Genomic DNA, 20,218 nt, shown 5'->3' with positions numbered 1-20,218 from the left:
CCCCTGTGCACAATGGTCTGGCCAGAATTTCTGCCTCTGGCTGGGGTTCTAAGGGCCCGAGTCAAGAGCATTGTCCCCCCACCCCCACCCCCACCCCCGTTGTGCCCCTGGGGGAGGCTGGGCTGGCGTCTCTGGTGGCTCAGCCTTCCTCGTTTGTCACAAGGGGAACTTCCCCCAACCACTGCTACACCCATCTGAGTGTAAAATCGATTGGGGGCACTCAGTCCTACACCACTATTCTCTTCCACCTTCAAAGTTTGCTCCCAACTTCTGGCATCTGGTTGGGGGAACAAGCCCACATTCTACGTTACGTTAGAGACTCCAGTCCCAGTATTTGGCTGAATAAGTAAATGTTCTTCTCAGACTTGGATTAGCCCGGTTGCCCGCTGCTGATTCTTCCATCACCAAATTGGTCACAGGCACTGGTAACACATGGTGGCTCTGGTCCGATGTGGACCCAGCTGGGCCTGACCAAAAGATAGACCCAGCAAACGTTGTGGGGCCTGGAGCAGAGCGGGACTGGGGGCTTCGAGACTGTGATAGTTGTGACTTTTAGGAAGTCTCGTCCCTATTTTCTAGAAAGGAAACATGGGCTCTGGAATCTCAAGTGAAAGGTTTAAGCACGTTGGAAAAGGGACAGTCTGATTTCTCCAGACCCAGCAAGGGACTGATTTAGAAACAATACCAGGATGCATTTCGAAACTTCAAAACTTCTTGAGAACCGGATCTAACAGGTGTTGGGGCGCTGGCAATGTTGCACTCAGAAGCCCTGAGGCCTAGTTCTCAGTCTCCTTTTTCCTCCTCGGGAACCAATGTCAACAAGGGTTGGAGGCAGGAAAAGGCCTAATGTCATGGGTGTTTTGTTATGGACCTTGTCAGAATTAGTTTGTGGGATTCTGACAAAACCTCTTTTCTCCATATGAAGTCTCCACATTGCCTTGCATTTATCATTTCTGTTTTAATTATTTTAAAACGGTTCCACTTATTTTTGCTTGGTGTAAGATCCCTTATTAATGTAATAAAAGAAATCTTAATAGCTCTGTGCCTCAGTTTCCTTGTTTGTACAATGAGTATAATAATTGTGCTTAGCTCATAGGAGCATTGTGAGGATTGATTTAATACTTTCAAAACCCCTAGAGCAATGCCTGACACATAGCAAACTTATATAAATGTTTAGTATTAGTATTAGAATTATCTTGTTTTATAAATTCATTACCCTCCCAAAAATATAAATATAAACACACAGATGGTGATAGCTCAGGGTGTGCTCTAGGAAGTGGATTCTGAAGTCTCAAGACTCAAAATTCCAAATCTTTATTTCAGATGGAGTCCCAGACTCCCATTAGGCAACCCCACTCCACTCTCACATCCCTGAAAAAAATGCACAAAGGGTTACTTTGGTCTTGCTGTACTTCTATTTTTAAATATGGTGTACTCAAAGTATCAAATGGCAGAAAATCAACAACAGAGAGGACAGAGAGTTCTGTTACTCGAGGCTACTGCAGACTTGGAGATAGGTTTTCAAATATGGAAGTCAGAAAACAGTTTACTATCCTCTGGAAACGGATCAATACAAAGGCAACAAGGCACCTGATAATAATAGAATCATATGGTCGTATAATGGAGCTCAACTTTCTTGTTTTACCAAGTAGAATATTGAGACCCAGAGAAAGAACATGATCTACCCTTTGATCACACAGCAAAATAAGCTTCTTTTGATTTCCCTGATGAATGATTCTTATTTGAATAGCCTCAAACCCGGGATATTTGGGGCAATGAAAAAATATACACTTATGGGTGTACATTGTATGTTGATAAGTATTTAAATTATTCATGCAGATAATAATAGCTAACATTTCTCACACCCCACGACCTATACATGGGCAAATTCTTAGGAAGATCAACGAACCCCCAGCACAAGAAACATGAAGAAAACTACACCAAGGCACATAATAATCACACTGCTTAAAACCAGTCATTGAGAAAATCTTAAAAGCAGCCAGAAGAAAAAAAAGACACATTACATACAGATGATAGGAGATATCTCATCAGGAAAAAAGACAAGCCAGCAGACAGTGGAACATCTTTAAAGTAGCAAAAGAAAAAAAATCAGCCTAGACTTCTTCACCCAGTGAATAGATATTTTGAAACAAAGGCAAAATAAAGATTTTTTCCAGATACATGAAAACTGAAAGAGTTCAGCACCAAAAGACCTGAACTCCAAGAAATGGGAAAGGAAGTCCTTCAGGCCTCATATAGGATGAAAATCTGTATCTATATAGGGGCGCCTGGCTGGCTCAGTTGGAAGACCATGCAACCCTTGATCTTGGGGTTCTAAGTTCAAGCCCCATGCTGGGTGTAGAGAGTCCTTAAAAATAAAATCTTTTAAAAAAATCTGGATCTATACAGAGAAATGCAGAGCACTGGAAACAGGAAATATGGGGGTAGGTATGAAGACTTCCTTCTTATTCAAAAATGGTGCAAAAATGATCAATATTTTGTGGGTTTGTAGCATCTGTAAAAGAAAAATATATGACTAAAATAGCCCAAATGTTGGGAGGGAATAAATGGAAGCACAGTATTGCAAGGTTCTTGTACTATATGTGAGCGTTACAGAACCCTTGAAGGGAGAATCGAATACATAGTGTGTATAGAGATAGTTCTCACTTTGCTTGGTTCCAATAAGCACAGATATTACTTACCAAAGTTTAGTTAAATGACACCAGTCTCCCAACAACACGGTTCAATTTGAGTTACCACGGTGCATCAGCTGGAAGTAATTGCATGAAGTACAGGCTTTGCCAATAGCTTTTCAGTCCGCAAGAAACTAGGTAATTGACAGATGTGCGTCGCAATCACTAACCAGTCACATCACTTCTTTCAAAACTTGTTGGCAACTAGTCACTACACAGCTGTGATTCAGTTCATGCAGGGACAGCAGAGTTGACGCCATGAATCCCAGTGATAAAATCCAAGTGACATTTTATAAGGAAAAGAGAATTGACTCACAATTCTTCTGCATGCGGACGTTCATTTGTCCCAGTACCAGACGTTATGTTATACAACTTAATTTAAAACTTACCAAATAGCAAAAGCCACCTAGGAAATAATTTTGTGCTTTTCTCATATATTCTATTTTTTTGCCTTTCTGTGCTGATTTCCAAATAATGTCTTTTGGGGCACCTAGGTGGCTCAGTCTTTAACCGTCTGCCTTTGGCTCAGGTCATGATCCCAGGGTCCTGGGATCGAGCCCCACATGGGGCTCCCTGCTCAGCAGGAATCCTGCTTCTCCTTCTTCCTCTGACCCTCCGCCTGCTTGTGTTCCCTCTCTCACTGTCTCTCTTTCTGTCAAATAAATAAATAAAATCTTTACAAAATGTCTTTTTTATAAAAAGATTTTATTTATTTATTTATTTATTTGAGAGAGAGAGAGCAAATGTGGGAGGAGCAGCAGGAGAGGGACAGGGAGAAGCAGATACCTCGCTGAGCAGGGAGCCCCATGCGGGGCTCAATCCCAGGACCCTGGGATCATGACCCGAGCTGAAGGCAGATGCTTAACCCACTGAACCACCCAAGCACTGCTAAATAATTTCTTTTTTAAATTGAGATATTATTGACATATAACATTATATTAGTTTCAGGTGTCCAACCCACTGCGTTGGTATTTGTGTATATCGTGATACGACTACCACAATAAGTCTAATTAACATGTCATTACCACACAGTTAAAAAATTTTTCTTCTTGTCATGAGAACTTTCAGTTCTCTTGTAAATAATTGTTTCTGAAATGTCTTCCAATTCATTAATTGTCTAATTAATTGGGTCTAATCTACTGCTAATCTCTTCAATTGAGTTCTTAATTTTTATCATGATATTTTTTTTACTTCTAGAAGTTTGATGAAACAATTTTTCAAATATCTTTAGAATTCTTTAGAATTCCTTGTTCCACACACACATTTTTATTTCTTTAAACATAGTAAACATAGTTCTTATATTCTGTGTTTAATAATTCCAGTATCTAGGGGCAGCTGGGTGGCTCAGTCAGTTGAGTGTGTGACTCTTGATCTCAGGGTTGTGGCTTCAAGCCCCACGTTGGGCATGGAGCCTACTTAAATAAATACATACATATATACATAAATACATAAATATATAAATGATAATTCCAACACCTAAATTATTTCAAGATATGGCTCTGCTGCCTGCCACTTTTGCCCCTTCTCACTTGTGGTAATTCAATTCTTTCTTCGGCTATCAACTTTTTTCTAAGCTGCTCACTTTCCTTATAAAATAATTTGAATACATTCTTGAGATCTAGGACAAAGGTGAATTTCTTCAACAAAGGACCCATGCTTGCTTTCACTAAGCGTCTGGAAACATTCACAGGCCAAGATCACTTTAAATTTATGGCTAGACATTTCTTGAGTCACCCAGGCAGTGTGAATTAGGGCTGCATGATGACAGCTTCTGGGCCAATTCTTTCCTCTGTGTCCTGCTTGGCACCCACCAAGGCAATATTCCTTTGTAGTTCCCTGGGGGAGGGGGTTGGGGAGCAGGCTTAAGTTGTCCTTCATGAGGGTTTATTCCATTTGGACACCAATTTAATGGGAAGAGGACTTCTATTAGACCTTCCACCTTGAATTGGTTTCTGGCTTTGTGTCTTTTACCCCTATGTTTTGGGCCGCTTTTGCAAAGTTAAAATCCTCAAACTCCCCCAATACCACAGTTGTCTTTAGGACGAAGCTGATTTCATTACTTCACTTCTCTGTGTTCTCACAGTCTCTTAGGTTTTATCACGATAATTCCTTAGCTTGCAGATCTTTGAGGATTTTAAGTAGATGTTTTCTTATCTAGTATTTTAAAGATTTAATTTATTGGGGCACCTGGGTGGCTCAGTCGGTGAAGAGTCTGCCTTTGGCTCAGGTCATGATCCCAGGGTCCTGGGATCGAGCCCCACATCAGGCTCCCTGCTCAGTGGGGAGTCTGCTTCTCCCTCTCCCTGCTCCCAGCTCATGCTCACTCTCTCTCAAACAAATGAACAGATTTCATTTATTTACTTGACAGAGAGAGAGAGAGGGGAAGGGCAGAGGGAGAGGGAGAAAGAATATGCACTGAGCACAGAGCCCCACGTGGGGCTTGGACCCACGACCATGAAATCATGATCTGAGCCGAAGCCAAGAGTTGGACACTTAACCAACTGAGCCACCCAATTGCCCCAGTTTCTCATCTATGAACCAGTACTTTTTGTGGTCCTCAGCAGTGATGACGTGCTAGAAACAGAAAGCCTATACTACCTCTGTGGTCCACTCCAACATAGCTTCTGAATCCACTAAAACTCCTTTTACAGGGGTCAGAAAAGATTGCTAAGCTGCCATATCAATTTGACATACTTTCCATTCCTATCTAATTCAACCTCTCCACAGCTTCTGACACACCTGATTATTCCTTCCCTCTTGGAACCAGCTTCTGGCTTTCACAACACCTCACTTCCCAGTATGATTCCTAAATGACTATTCCTCAGGGCTCAGATCTGGTTCTTCTCATTTCTACTTTGCCTCTGCCCTAAGTTCCCAACATCTATCTCTCATATTACCTCAGTAGCCTTCTCATTCAATGTCCTCCGCTCGTTCTTCTCTCCATCCAAACCACTCTCCCCACAGCAACAGGAGTGATCTTTTAAAAATGGAAATTGAGGGGTACCTGGCCTGCTCAGGTGGTAGAGCATGTAACTCTTGGTCTCAGGGTTTGAGCCCCATGTTGGGTGTAGAGATTACTTAAAAATAAAATCTTTAAAAAAAAGAAAACTGAATTATGTCATTTAGCCCAGGTCAAACCCTACAAAATACTGCATTTGAATTTTGGGTAAATTCCAAATTATTTAACATTACCCACCAAACTTTGTATGATCACATTCCTGCCTATATATCCATAATTGTCCCCTTACATAATTCTGTAGACAAATTGACTTTTTTTAAGTTCCTCAAGCAGATCAAAATTTTTTCCCACTTCAGATCCTTTTTTTTTTTTTTAACTTTTTTTAAAGTAGGCTCCACATCCAGCATGGGGCTAGAACTCACAGCCCTGAGATCAACTCACATGCTTTACCAACTGAGGCAGCCAAGTGCCCCCCACCTCAGACCCTTGACACGTGCTGTTCCCTCTTCCGGGAATATTGTTTTCATGCTTTTTGCATGGCTAACTCCTATTCATAATTCACATCTCACTTTAACTCTTACTTCTCAGAGACTTTCCCTGACCACCTAATCCAGTGGCATCCTGTCCTTTTCCTTCAGAAAAAGTATCATAATTGGTGATTAAATATTTATTGCCAGTTTATTTATTTAAGGTCTATTCTTTCAATTATCTTCTTTTTAAATATTTTATTTATTTATTTGACAGAAAGAGACAGCCAGCGAGAGAGGGAGCACAAGCAGGGGGAGTGGGAGAGGAAGAAGCAGGCTCCTAGCGGAGGAGCCTGATGTGGGCTCGATCCCAGGACTCTGGGATCACGCCCTGAGCCGAAGGCAGATGCTTAACGACTGAGCCACCCAGGCACCCAACGACTGAGCCACCCAGGCGCCCCTCAATTATCTTTAAATGTCAGGGAGGGGGGCACCTGGGTGGCTCAGCCGGTTAAGCGTCTGCCTTCGGCTCAGGTCATGATCTCAGGGTCCTGGAATCGAGCCCCGAGTCAGGGTCCCTGCTCAGTGTCCCTCTGCCCCTCCCCCTGTTTGTGCTCACTCTTACTTTCTCTCTCTCTTTCTCTCAAATAAGTAAATCTCAAATAAATAAATAAATAAATGTCAGGGAGGTAGGCATGCCTGGCTGGATCAGTCGGCAGAACGTGCAACTCTTGATCTTGGGCTCATGACTTTAAGTACCACTTTGGGCATAGAGTTTACTAAAAAAAAAAATGTCAGGAAGGTAGAGGCCCTATTTGGTGTCTTCCCACTCAGGACTTAGAACCATTGTTGGCACATAGTAGGATGTCGAGAAGCAGACCTACGTGGAAAGTACAATTACAAGGAAGAATTCCATGTTGCACACAGAATTAGAACCAAGAGGTATGAGTTACGTGACAATAATACTCGGAGATCAAGGCTAAAATAAGACATATCTGTGAATAGACCTAAGAAGCTTAAAGCTGTACAGCCTAGATTACTTTCCCTTTTTCCTCAATAACTCAACACACAGCTTTTTGTTATTGTTATCTACACTTTAGTTTAAGCAAATAAATAATCATTTACAAATAGCGTATTTCTCATGGCTTGGAGTTCATTATTTGGAACTCTGAAAACATTCTCCTACAACGTGATACAAAGAATAAGTATCTTTGTTTAGTTCATAATGTTTAACCCATTATTCATTTATGCACTTAAAAATATTAATTGTGGGGTGCCTGGGTGGCACAGCGGTTGAGCGTCTGCCTTCGGCTCAGGGCGTGATCCCGGCGTTATGGGATCGAGCCCCACATCAGGCTCCTCTGCTATGAGCCTACTTCTTCCTCTCCCACTCCCCCTGCTTGTGTTCCCTCTCGCTGGCTGTCTCTATCTCTGTCAAATAAATAAATAAAATCTTTAAAAAAAATAAATAAAAATATTAATTGAGGAGCACCTAGTTGGCTCAGTCCATTAAGCATCTGCCTTCGACTCAGGTCATGATCCTGAAGTCCCGGATTAAGCCTTGCATTGGGCTTCCTGCTCAGCGGGGAGTCTGCTTCTCCCTCTGACCCTCCCCCCTCTCATGTTCTCTCTCTCACTCTCTTTTTTTCAAATAAATTTTAAAATCTTTTTTAAAAAATGCACTTGGAGCACCTGGGTGGCTCAGTGGGTTAAACATCTGACTCTTGGTTTCAGCTCAGGTCATGATCTCGTGGTCATGAGATTGAGCCCCACCTCAGGCTCTGCAATCAGCTCCGAGTCTGCTTCAGATTCTCTCCCTCTCCATCTGCTTCTCATGCCAGCTCACGTTCTCTCTTTCTCTATCTAATACAATCTTTAAAAAAAATCCCACACTTCCTGAGGCACCTGAATGCTTCAGTGGGTTAAGCATCAACTCTTGGTTTCAGCTTAGGTAGTGATGTTGGGGTTGTGGGATCAAGCCCCAAGTCAGGCTCCACGCTCAGCAGGGAGTCTGCTTGGGGATTTCTCTCCCTCTCCCTCTGCCCCTCCTCTCCTCTCTTCCTAAAAAAAATAAACAACTCTTTAAAACAAAACAAAACAAAACCAAAAAATAGCACACTTCCTTCCCTACAGCAGTAGGACAGGCAGAGAACTACTCAGGCTTTAAGTCACTGACAAGCTCTCACAGCCTGGGACAGGGTCTCCAGAAAGGCTGTGGCCAGAAGGGGTAAGAGGCCAAAAGCAGTGATGGGAATTCCAGGAAGAACAAAATGAGGCGCCAAGAAGGAAAACACACTACTTGCTGATGATTTGAACTGCCGTGGACAAGCAGTGCCCGCTATTCAATTGCTGCTTGGCTGTCATTTCTTTCTACAATTGTGTCTGTTTCTGACCACGATCTGTTTCTTATTTGGCATGTTACAGTTGTAAAACTTTCCCCTTGCTATTCTTTTGCCCCAAACAAATACTTAATTCGGGGACCTTTTCTGATAAACTGAATTGTCAGTAACATAAGAAAATGGCAGAAAAAGATGCTTTCATGTCCCTACCTGTAACCACAGAAATTTATATTAAAAGAATTCGGATAGCCCGTACACTACTCTGGCTCCTTCACATTCTACCCTAATAACTGGGATAAAGGCAGAATCTCACATGAAAAAAAAAAAAAGATAAAAACTTGGTACATGGTTAAAAACAGCATCCCTAGCACTATAGTAATGATTCAACCAGGAGGGACCATCAGGCATTCAAATGGAATATACACCATAGATTTAAGGTAAGCAGAATGAGAGGGAACCACAAAAATATCTCCTCTCTAAAGCTATCGGTTCAAGTAGCTGAGGTGATTATAACCAGGTTAAGGAATAAGCATATGGGGGCACCTGGCTGGCTCAGTAGGTAAAACATGCAACTCTTAATCTCAGGGTCATGAGCTCAAGCCCCATGTTGGGTGTGGAGCCTACTTTACATATATATATATATATATATACTCAGCCTGTCTGTAATAACTTCCAGCTTATGAGAAGTTTTTATTCCTTCTTATGAGAAAGGGCCTCCTTATTTTGAAGAGTTTATAAAATATCACCTACAAAATACAAGGGTTTTAGTCCACAAATATTAATTTTTTTTGTAATTGAAGTATTCATTGTACCTTCAAATTACTTTTCAGGCTCAGGCTATGACTATCAGAGGGAATATTTGAGGGAATTTGGCAAATCTAACAAAATTTATTTACATTCCAAATTTCATAGAATACAGCCTCGAGTTTGGAAAGTGTTTGTCATCTTTTTTTTTTATTATATTATGTTAATCACCATACAGTACATCCCCAGATTCCGATGTAAAGTTTGATGCTTCATTAGTTGCGTATAACACCCAGTGCACCATGCAATACGTGCCCTCCTTACTACCCATCACCAGTCTATCCCATTCCCCCACCCCCTCCCCTCTGAAGTCTTCAGTTTGTTTCTCATAGTCCATAGTCTCTCATGTTTCATTCTGGAAAGTGTTTGTCATCTTAATGTTAAGTCTTCCAATTCATAAACATGCGAGGTCTTTCCATTTGTTTGGGTCTTTCATTTCTCTCAACAATATCTTGTAGGGGCACCTGGCTGGCTCAGTCAGAAGAGCATACTACTCTTGATCTTGGAGGTCATGATTTTGAGACCCACATTGGGTGTAGAAATTACTTTAAAATAAATAAATAAACTTAAAAAAATAAAGAATCCTTGTTTTACAAAAAAACCCCAATATTTTGTAGCTTTCAGTCTTGTGATTCCTTTGTGTTAAATTCATTCCTCAGTGTTTTATTTTTTGATGCTATTATAGATAAGATTATTTTCCTTAACTTCATTTCTGAAGTGTTCATTGCTAGTGTATAGAAATACAAGTGGTTTTTGTATATTGATCTTATAACCTGCTACCTTGCTATATTGGTTTACAAACTCTGAGAGGTTTTTTTTCTTGTGTGTGTGATTTTTAAGGGATTTTCTATATACAGATAAATTCATAGTGTAAAAATTCCCCCAAAAGAAATCTTTAAGCCCAGATGGTTTCACTGGAGAATTCTACCAAATGTTGAAAGATTTAACTCCAGTTTTGCAGAATCAAAACCAGAAAATAGAAGGGGAGGGAAAAGTTCCCAATTCATTTTATGAAGTTAGTATTACCTCTGACACTACTGCAGCAGAGAGGGAAAGGAGCACATCATTACTGCCAGTTGGGATAAGTCCAAGTTCTCCATGTGGTCTCCACAGATAGCTCATTGGGGGAGGGAGAGAGAGGGGAAGCTTATTATGGGTCTGCAGATGAAAGTCCTGGCTCCTGATCTGGCCTTTTCTGACACCGCTCTGGGGGGCGGGGGTTGCGGTACCTTGTCACTCCCTTCTCCATGTGCAATTCTAAGCTATCCACTCAGCATTTGCTGCTATGGGTGGGGGCGGGACCACAGCTTCTTCTAGGCTGTTTGGCTGAAGTAGAGCAGTTAATACAGCGTGTTTTCTTTCTTGCTAGGCTGCCCCTTTCCTGGTCTTTTGGCTGAAGAGTGGAGGTTTTTCCTGGGTTTTTTGTGTCTGTTCCTGTTAGCATGTCTGGGTTGCCAACTTCTTCTACTCCCTGTCTGAGATCAATGAGGCAAAAAGAAAACCCAGAGAACTTAACACCATGTTGTTCCTTGGGTCCCAAGATCCCTAGCCAGCATAGTGTGTCTGCTTTTATTCAACTTTCAGGGTCTTCTCATGTTGGTTTTTATATATAATGTACAGGATTTTCCATTGTACCTAGAGGGAGAAATAGGGGGAAATATGTCTATACCATATTCCTAGAAGAGGAAGTCTTCTTGATAATTTTTTTTAAGATTTATTTATTTATTTATTTATTTTAGAGAGAGAGTGGGGAGAGGGGCAGAGGGATAGGGAAAGGGAGAATCTCAAGCAGACACTCTGCTGAGCACAGAGCCTGACAGGGGGCTCGATCTCACAACCCTGAGATCACCACCCAAGTCGAAATCAAGAATCAGATGCCCAACCGACTGAGCCAGCCAGGTGCCCTGATAAATTTTTTTTTTTAAACAAAGAAACAAAGCGTTTTAGTTCTCAAAGTTTCTTATATTTTAATTTATAGTGTACTAAATAAATATTCACTTTACTATATTTTTATGCCTTAATACTGTTTATAAACAACAGTTTGTTTGAATATTTTGATAAGAAATTTTAAGAGCACAGAACAATTGTTATTTTCTCATTAATTATTAAGATCTCTTTGCACAGTTCACCCAGCATGGTCATTTTTACAGTGAGAGAACGTGCCGTGCTAGAAACCCTAAAAAACAAGCAGTAAAATAACACTAAAAAGAGTTATAATTATTAAGTCAACAAAGGAGATGAGAAGTAAAAATTAAAAATTCTTGGTTAATCCAAAGGAAGACAGAAAAAGGAACAAAGAAGAGATGGGACAACTAGATGATAAATTGTAAAAATGTAGACTTAAACAAATCAATAACTGCATTAAATAGAGATGGTTACTATCCCCCGAATTAAAAGGCAGCAATTGTCAGGGGCACCTGGCTGGCTTAGTCCATGGAGCATGTGACTTCTGATCTTGGGGTTGTGAGTTCCAGCCCCATGCTGGGGGTAGAGATGGCTTGGGAATAAAATCTTTTAAAAAAAAGTCAACATGGATAACAAAACAAGATTAATTGATACCACTTTTAAGAAACTTTACATATAAAGAGGAATAACTTAAAATTAAATGAATAGATAAGGATATCTAAAGATACACTAACACTAATCAAAAGAATGCTGAAATAGTTCTATTAATATCAGGCAAAGTAGATTTCAGAATAAAGACTATTATCAGGGATGAAGAGCATCGCTTCATGATGCTAAAGACATCAATTCTTCAAGATACCATAAAGCCGAAATATTTATATGCTTAATAACAAAGCTTCAAATTACATGAAGCGAAAACTGATAGTACCACAAAGAGAAATAGACAAACCCACAATTATAGCCAGAAAGTCATTAAGGATATAGAAGAACTGAACAACATTATCAGCTAATTTGACCTAATTGATAGTTATTCTTTTTAAGTACACATATTGACCAAGATAGAACATATTCTGAGCCATAAAATAAGTCTTAATGCAGTTAAAAGGATTCAAAGTATGTTCGTTGATCACAATGGAACTGAATTAGAAATCAATAGCAGAAAGACATCTGGGAGGGGCGCCTGGGTGGCACAGCGGTTAAGCGTCTGCCTTTGGCTCAGGGTGTGATCCTGGTGTTATGGGATCGAGCCCCACATCAGGCTCCTCTGCTGTGAGCCTGCTTCTTCCTCTCCCACTCCCCCACTTGTGTTCCCTCTCTCACTGGCTGTCTCTATCTCTGTTGAATAAATAAATAAAATCTTTTAAAAAACAACAACAACAAAAAAAAACAGATTCAAAAGGATCTTAAAAGTACTTTGAACTGGGAGCATCTGACTGGCTCAGTGGAAACAGCATCCAACTCTTTATCTTGGGGTAGAAGGTTCAAGCCCCATATTGGGTGTAGAGATTACTAAAAAAAATAAATAAACTTTAAAAAATTACTTTAAACTGAATCAAAATGAAAACACAACATATCAAAATTTATAATAGGCAGCTAACGCAGTGCTTAGAGGAAAATTAAGAGCACAAAATATTTATGTTAGAAAAGAAGTAATTTCTAAGTACTTCAATTACTTTAACTTCCAACTTAAAATCTGGAAAAAGAAGATCAAATAAAACACCTAGTAAGCCACCCCCCAAAAAGAACAATAAAGATCAAAGTAGTAATTGGTAAACTATAAAAATATAAAAGAAAATCAGGGGCATCTGGCTGGCTCAATTGGTAGAGCATGTGACTCTTGATCTTGGGGTCATGAGTTTGAGCCCTACCTCAGGCTTAGAGATTACTTAAATAAATAAACAAACAAATAAATAAATAAAAGCAGAGAAAATCAATGAAATCAAAAGTTAGCTCTTTGAAAAGATAAATAATATTGATAAACCTCTAGTCAGATTGGTCACAAAAAGGAGAGAGAAAAAAGAGAGAAGACACAGATTACTGATATGAAACGAGAGAGGTGACATTACTACTATAAAGGCTACAGATATTAAAAAGGCAGAATGTTATGAACAACGTTACATCTACAAATTCAATGACCTAGGGGGCACTTGGCTGGCTCGGTTGGTGCAGCTTGCAACACTTGATCTCAGGGTTGTGAGTTTGCACCCCATGTTGGGCATGGAGATTACTTTAAAAAAGTCATAGGGGCGCCTGGGTGGCTCAGTCGTTAAGCGTCTGCCTTCAGCTCAGGGCATGATCCCAGCATTCTGGGATCGAGCCCCACATCAGGCTCCTCCGCTAGGAGCCTGCTTCTTTCTCTCCCACTCCCCCTGCTTGTGTCCCATCTGTTGCTGGCTATCTCTCTGTCAAATAAATAAATAAAATATTTAAAAAAATAATAATAAAAAAAAATAAAAGAGTCATAGAGCTCCTGAGTGGCTCAGTTGGTTAAGCGTTCGACTCTTGATTTTGGCTCAGGTCATGATCTCAGGGTCATGGGATTGAGCTTCGTGTCAGGCTCCACGCTCAGAACACAGTCTGCTTGAGATTCTCCCTCTCTCCCTCTGCACTTCCCTCCACTTGCTATCTCTCTCTAGAATAAATAAATAAAATCTTTTAAAAAATTCAATGATTTAGATAAAATGGACAAATTCTCTAAAAGAAACCACCTACTAAAACTCACTTAAGAAGAAATATGTAACTTGAATAGCTCTCTATTACACAAATTAAACTTGTTAAAAAATTTCTCACCAAGAGAATTCCAAGCTCAGATGACATCACTGGTAAATAGTACCTGCCATCTAAAAAAGAAATATTGGCTTATGAAGAGATTGAAGCAGTGATCAAAAACCTCCCAAAAAACAAGAGTCCAGGGCCTGGTGGATTCCCCAGGGAATTCTACCAAACATTCAAAGAAGAAATAATACCTATTCTCCTGAAGCTGTTTAAAAAAATACAAACAGAACGAAAACTACCAAACTCATTCTATGAGGCCAGCATTACCTTGATCCCCAAACCAGGCAAAGACCCCATCAAAAAGGAGAATTCCAGACCGATACCCCTGATGAATATGGACTCCAAAATTCTCAACAAGATCCTAGCTAATAAGACCCAACAGTACTTTAAAAGGATTATCCATCACGACCAAGTGGGATTCATCCCTGGGAGGCAAGGGTGGTTCAACATTCGCAAATCGATCAGTGTGATACATCATATTAACAAGAAAAGAGTCAAGAACTATATGAGCCTCTCAATTGATGCAGAAAATGCATTTGACAAAATACAGCATCCTTTCCTGATTAAAACCCTTCAGAGTATAGGGATAGAGGGTACATTCCTCAATTTCATAAAAACCATCTATGAAAAGCGTAAAGCGAATATCATTCTCAACGGGGAAAAGCTGAAAGTGTTTCCCTTAAGATCAGGAACACGACAAGGATGCCCACTCTCGCCATTATTATTCAACATAGTACTAGAAGTCCTTGCCACAGCAATCAGACAACAAAAAGGGATAAAAGGTATCCAAATCAGCAAAAAAGAAGTCAAAATGTCTCTCTTCACAGATGACATGATACTCTATATGGAAAACCCAAAAGAATCCACTCCCAAACTATTAGACGTCATAGAGCAACTCAGTAATGTGGCGGGATACAAAATCAATGCTCAGAAATCAGTTGCATTTCTATACATGAACAATGAGACTGAAGAAAGAGAAATTAGGGAACCCATCTATGCTTGGCTTGGCTGGGCTTGACTCAGTTAGAATGGCAAAAATTGACAAGGCAGGAAACAAATGTTGGAGAGGATGTGGAGAAAGCCGATCCCTCTAACACTGTTGGTGGGAATGCAAGTTGGTACAGCCACTTTCGAAAACAGCATGGAGGTCCCTTAAAAAGTTAAAAATTGAGCTACCCTATGATCCAGCAATTGCACTACTGGGTATTTACCCCAAAGATCAGATGACTGGCTTAAGAAGATGTGGTCCATATATGCAATGGAATATTACTCAGCCATCAGAAAGAATGATTACCCAACATTTGCTGCAACATGGACGGGACTGGAGGAGATTATGCTAAGTGAAATAAGTCAAGCAGAGAAAGACAATTATCATATGGTTTCACTCATTTATAGAACATAAGAAATAGGAAGATTGGTAGGAGAAGGAAGGGAAGAATGAAGGGGGGTAAGCAGAGAAAGACAATTATCATATGGTTTCACTCATTTATAGAACATAAGAAATAGGAAGATTGGTAGGAGAAGGAAGGGAAGAATGAAGGGGGGTTAAACAGAAGGGAGAATGAACCATGAGAGACTGTGGACTCTGGGAAACAAACTGAGGGCTTCAGGGGGGAGAGGGGCGGGGGATTGGGATAGGTTGATGTTGGGTATTAAGGAGGGCACATATTGCATGGAGCACTGGGTGTTATATGCAAGTAATGAATCATGGAACTTTACATCAAAAACTAAGGATATACTGAATGGTAACTAACATAACATAATAAAAAATTATTATTAAAAGAAACAAAATGTATGAGGTAGCCAATGAAATGAAAAAGATAGACATTGTTTTGCCTGGAGAAAACAACAACAACAAAAAAGAACTATTGGGGTGCCTGGATGGCTCACTCAGTTAAACATCTGCCTTTGGCTCAGGTCATGATCTCTGGGTCCAGGGATCAAGCCCCACATTGGGCTCCCTCCTGAGCAGGGAGTCTGTTTCTCCCTCTGCCTGCTGCTCCCCCGATTGTGCTCTCTCACTCTCTCTCTTGCAAATAAATACAATATTTTTAAAAGACTAGTAACCCAATTAAGAAAAAAGGCAAAAGATTTGAACAGAAACTTCACCGAAGAAAATATACAGATGGCAAATAAACACATGGAAAAGATGCTCAATTGATTAGTCATTAATGAAATACAAATGAAATCCACAATGAGATATCACTGCAAACCTATTAGAATTACTAAGATTTAAAAGGCTGGGGGCACATGGGTGGCTTGGTTGGTTAAGTGTCTGCCTTCAGCTCAGGTCATGATCTCAGGGTCCTGGTATCAAGTCCCTGCATTGGGCTCTCTGTTTAGCAGGGAGTCTGCTTGTCCCTCTCTCTCTGCCCCTCCCCAACCACTGCTTGTGCATTCTCTCTCTTTCTCAAATAAAAAAACAAAATGTTTATTTTTTTAAAAGATTTTATTTATTTATTTGACAGAGAGACAGCCAGCGAGAGAGGGAACACAAGCAGGGGGAGTGGGAGAGGAAGAAGCAGGCTCCCAGCAGAGGAGCCCGATGTGGGGCTCGATCCCAGGACTCTGGGATCACACCCTGAGCCGAAGGCAGACACTTAACGACTGAGCCACCCAGACACCCCAAAAAACAAAATCTTTAAAAAAATTAAAAAGGCTGATTATAGCAAATGTTGGCTGATTTGTTTCCTTTTTTATTGAAGTACAATTGACATACCATATTATAGTAGTTTCAGGTGTATGACATAATGATTTGATATTGTATATATTGTGAAACTACCACCACAGGAAGTCTAGTTAACATCTATAGCCATACCTAGCTATGGAATTTTTTTTCTTGTGATGAGAAATTTTGGCAATTTCATAAGAACTTATTATATACCCATTGTATGATCCAGCCATTCTACTCCTAGCTATTTATCCAAGAGATATGAAAGCATGTGTCCAAGGACTTGTACATGGATATTTATAGTAACTTCATTTGTAATAATCAAAAACTGTAAAGAACTCAAATGTCCATTCATAGATCAATGGATAAACAAATTCTGGTACATTCATACAAAGTAATAATATTCAGCAATAGAAAAGAATGAACTTTTGTTACATACAACAACATGGAAGAATCTCAAAATAATTATTCTGAATGAAAAAAAGCAGACAAAAATGACTATATACCTTATGATTCCATTTGCATAAAAATACTAGAATATGCAAATTCATGTAGAGTGACATAAAGCGGGTCAGAGGTTTGTGAGAGATGGGATGGGGGAGGGATGGACTACAAAGGGACACCAGGAAACCTTTGGGGGTGAAGGATATGTTCACTATCTTGATTGTGGTGATGATTTCCTGGGAATACACATAAGGCAATAATTATCAAATGATGTATCTTTAATATGTACAGTTTATTTTGTGTCAATTATACCTCAATAAAGCTGCCTAAAAAGTATTTTTAAAAGTGATTACAGTCAACAACACTGTATTATATTCTTCAAAGTTGTTAAGAGATTAGACCTTAAATGTTCTCACCACAAAAAGAGATAGATGGTAATTATGTGAGGTGATGCAGGTGTTAGCTAATGCTTTGGAGTTAATCATATTGCAATATATGAATGTATCAAATCACCATGTTACACATCTTAAACTTACACAATGTTATGTCAATTGTATCTCAATAAAAAATAAAATAAATTTCAAATGGGAGAATAAGGACATTGGACATTCTGGAGGGAATTAAGGGAGATCGTAGGATGAGACAGTATTAGAATCTCTATGGAGGGCCATGTATGAGTTGGAAAAAAAATTTTGTTGTATTGCCATGATTTCTTTGCAGTTACAACATTTAATTTTTTAAAAGAATTTATTTATTTATTTGACAGAAAGATAGCACAAGTAGGCAGAGTGGCAGGCAGAGGGAGAGGGAGAAGCAACCTCTCTGCTGAGCAGGGATCCCAACGCAGACTATGACCCCAGGACCCTGGGATCATGACCTGAGCCAAAGGCAGATGCTTAACCGGCTGAGCCACCTAGATGCCCCGAGGCATAGGTTTTTTTTTTTTTAAGATTTTATTTATTTATTTGAGAGAGAGAGAGGCAGCGAGAGAGGAAACACAAGCAGGGGGAGTGGGAGAGGGAGAAGCAGGCTTTCCGCTGAGCAGGGAGCCCGATGTGGGGCTGGAGCCCGATGTGGGGCTCGATCCCACCACCCTGGGATCATGACCTGAGCTGAAGGCAGACGCTGAACGACTGAGCCACCCAGGCGCCACCGGGGCATAGTTTTTAATATTAACATAGTTCATTTTCAGAGAAAATTTCCTGCATCTCTTTTTCTATTGTTCCAGATCATATGCATGGGTTTTGTTTTTTAAGTCAAACAATAGAGTAAGGTAAAAAGTGAAAAGAACAGTCTTCTGTCCAGTTCCACCCTGATCTTGTCCATAGGCATTGCCATCATTAACGGTTTCTTGCCAACTCATTCCAAAATGTTCTAAAATAGGCAGGCAGAGAGAGAAAGAATTTTTCTCTTTACTTTTGTTTTGTTGGGATGCCGAAGGGATCACGTGAAACTTAGAGTGCGCTCCATGTTCTTCCACCGCCTAACGTACCTGAATTTATTTGACTAGTCACTCATCCGTGGATATTTAAGTTCTTTCTAGCTGTTTGCTATTTCAATATTGCCATGAACATTCTTTTTTTTTTTTAAAGATTGATTGATTGATTTGACAGAGAGAGAGAGCACAAGCAGGGGGAGCAGTAAGCAGAAGGAGAGGCAGAAACAGGCTCCCTGCTTAGTGGGAAGCCCTATGCGGGGCTGGATCCCAGGACCCTGGGATCACGATCCGAGCTGAAGGCAAACACTTCACCAACTGAGCCACCCAGGCGCCCCTGCCGTGAACATTCTTAAACAAGGTTTGCTGTACTTGTGAGCATGTATTTGTAGGAAAAAAAGTCACAAAATGGGTAGCAGGGTGGTAGGGAGTGATTAAGCCTCTGACTGTTGGGCCCAAAGAGGCGGCCGAGATTGGCATTCCCACTGTAACTGTTTGGAGAGGATCTAGAGATTTCCCCACACCCTGGCCAACACGGGAAGGTGAATAATGCTGTCCTCACGTGTGTTCTTCACCTGTGAGTGAGGTCGGACATTTTCTTAGGTTTTACTGGATACTTGTGCTTCTTTAAAGAAGTACTTTGCTCGAGTGAAAATGAAGGGCTCCATATGCCACTTCAAGGGACTTTAGGGGACCACAGCTATTACAGTAAATGAAATACACTTCTATGTTCCTTGCACTTAAAAAAAAAGAAAACTTTTCTACTGCTACTATAAGTGTTAAACGTTTCAAGATAAGAACAATAGAAATACAGTTTTCTGGCATTTAGAAAATAGACGGATGATCTGTAATGTGCCACGGGCAGTAAAACATATGGTGGGAATTAAGATTTTCAGAGGGATAGAAAGGATGGCTTGTTTCTTTCACTGGCTAAAAGGTTATGACCCACATGCACCACGTGACCTGTCAGGACCCTACTGACCCACCAATTATCCTGTGGAAAATGAACTCACTAACTCTTCCTAACTTTCGCCCAAATCTGCAGCCCCTGCTGTGTTCCCCATCTCTGTTAAAGGCATCACGTCCACCCGGGCCGGAGGGGGTGGCACCCTCTCTTTCTCTGCACTCCCCCCCTCACCAGCTGCTGCCCGCCCTCACCTCCTTCCCAGGGTCTTTGTGAGGAAAACACGGTGCCCTGTCTAGAAGTGCCTGGCAACATCGTCCGGCAGGCAGTGGTCGGGAGCAGAGATCTCATGTTTGCCTTTTCCAGCTTTTGCTTTATCCACGAGCTCTATCCCCAGCCAGCCGCCACCACCGCAAACCCCGAAAGACCACAACAAAATTGTCTGAAGCCATGCCCTCTCCCCAGTGATCTATGGCTTTCCACACTGTCTACAGAAGGCCGCTGCCCCACTTGCTATCCTGTCTACCTGGGGGAATGGGTGTAGAGGACACTCACCTTTCACTAGGCAGGAATAATGGAGCTGTCCATGTGGAATGTATTCATTGAAAAATACCCTAATCTTTTTACTTTCTAAATAGAAAGGATGCTAATGATTTCTTCTCTTCTTACAGATCGGTATTGTTATTTTAAACTTTGGTTTGGAAGGAAAATGGGATGGAATGCTCTTCGAAAGATTTTAGAGGGGAGGTCATATGAAGGCAAAGGCAGAATGTCTACATGGTGGCGGGAAGTGAAATAGAAATCCACAGTCACCACCTCCTG

This window comes from Ailuropoda melanoleuca, chromosome X (genome assembly GCF_002007445.2).
Source record: "Ailuropoda melanoleuca isolate Jingjing chromosome X, ASM200744v2, whole genome shotgun sequence".
In the NCBI taxonomy this organism is placed as follows: Eukaryota; Metazoa; Chordata; class Mammalia; order Carnivora; family Ursidae; genus Ailuropoda; species Ailuropoda melanoleuca.
The sequence above is the reverse complement of the archived record's forward strand: the minus strand, read 5'-3'. Positions refer to the sequence as shown.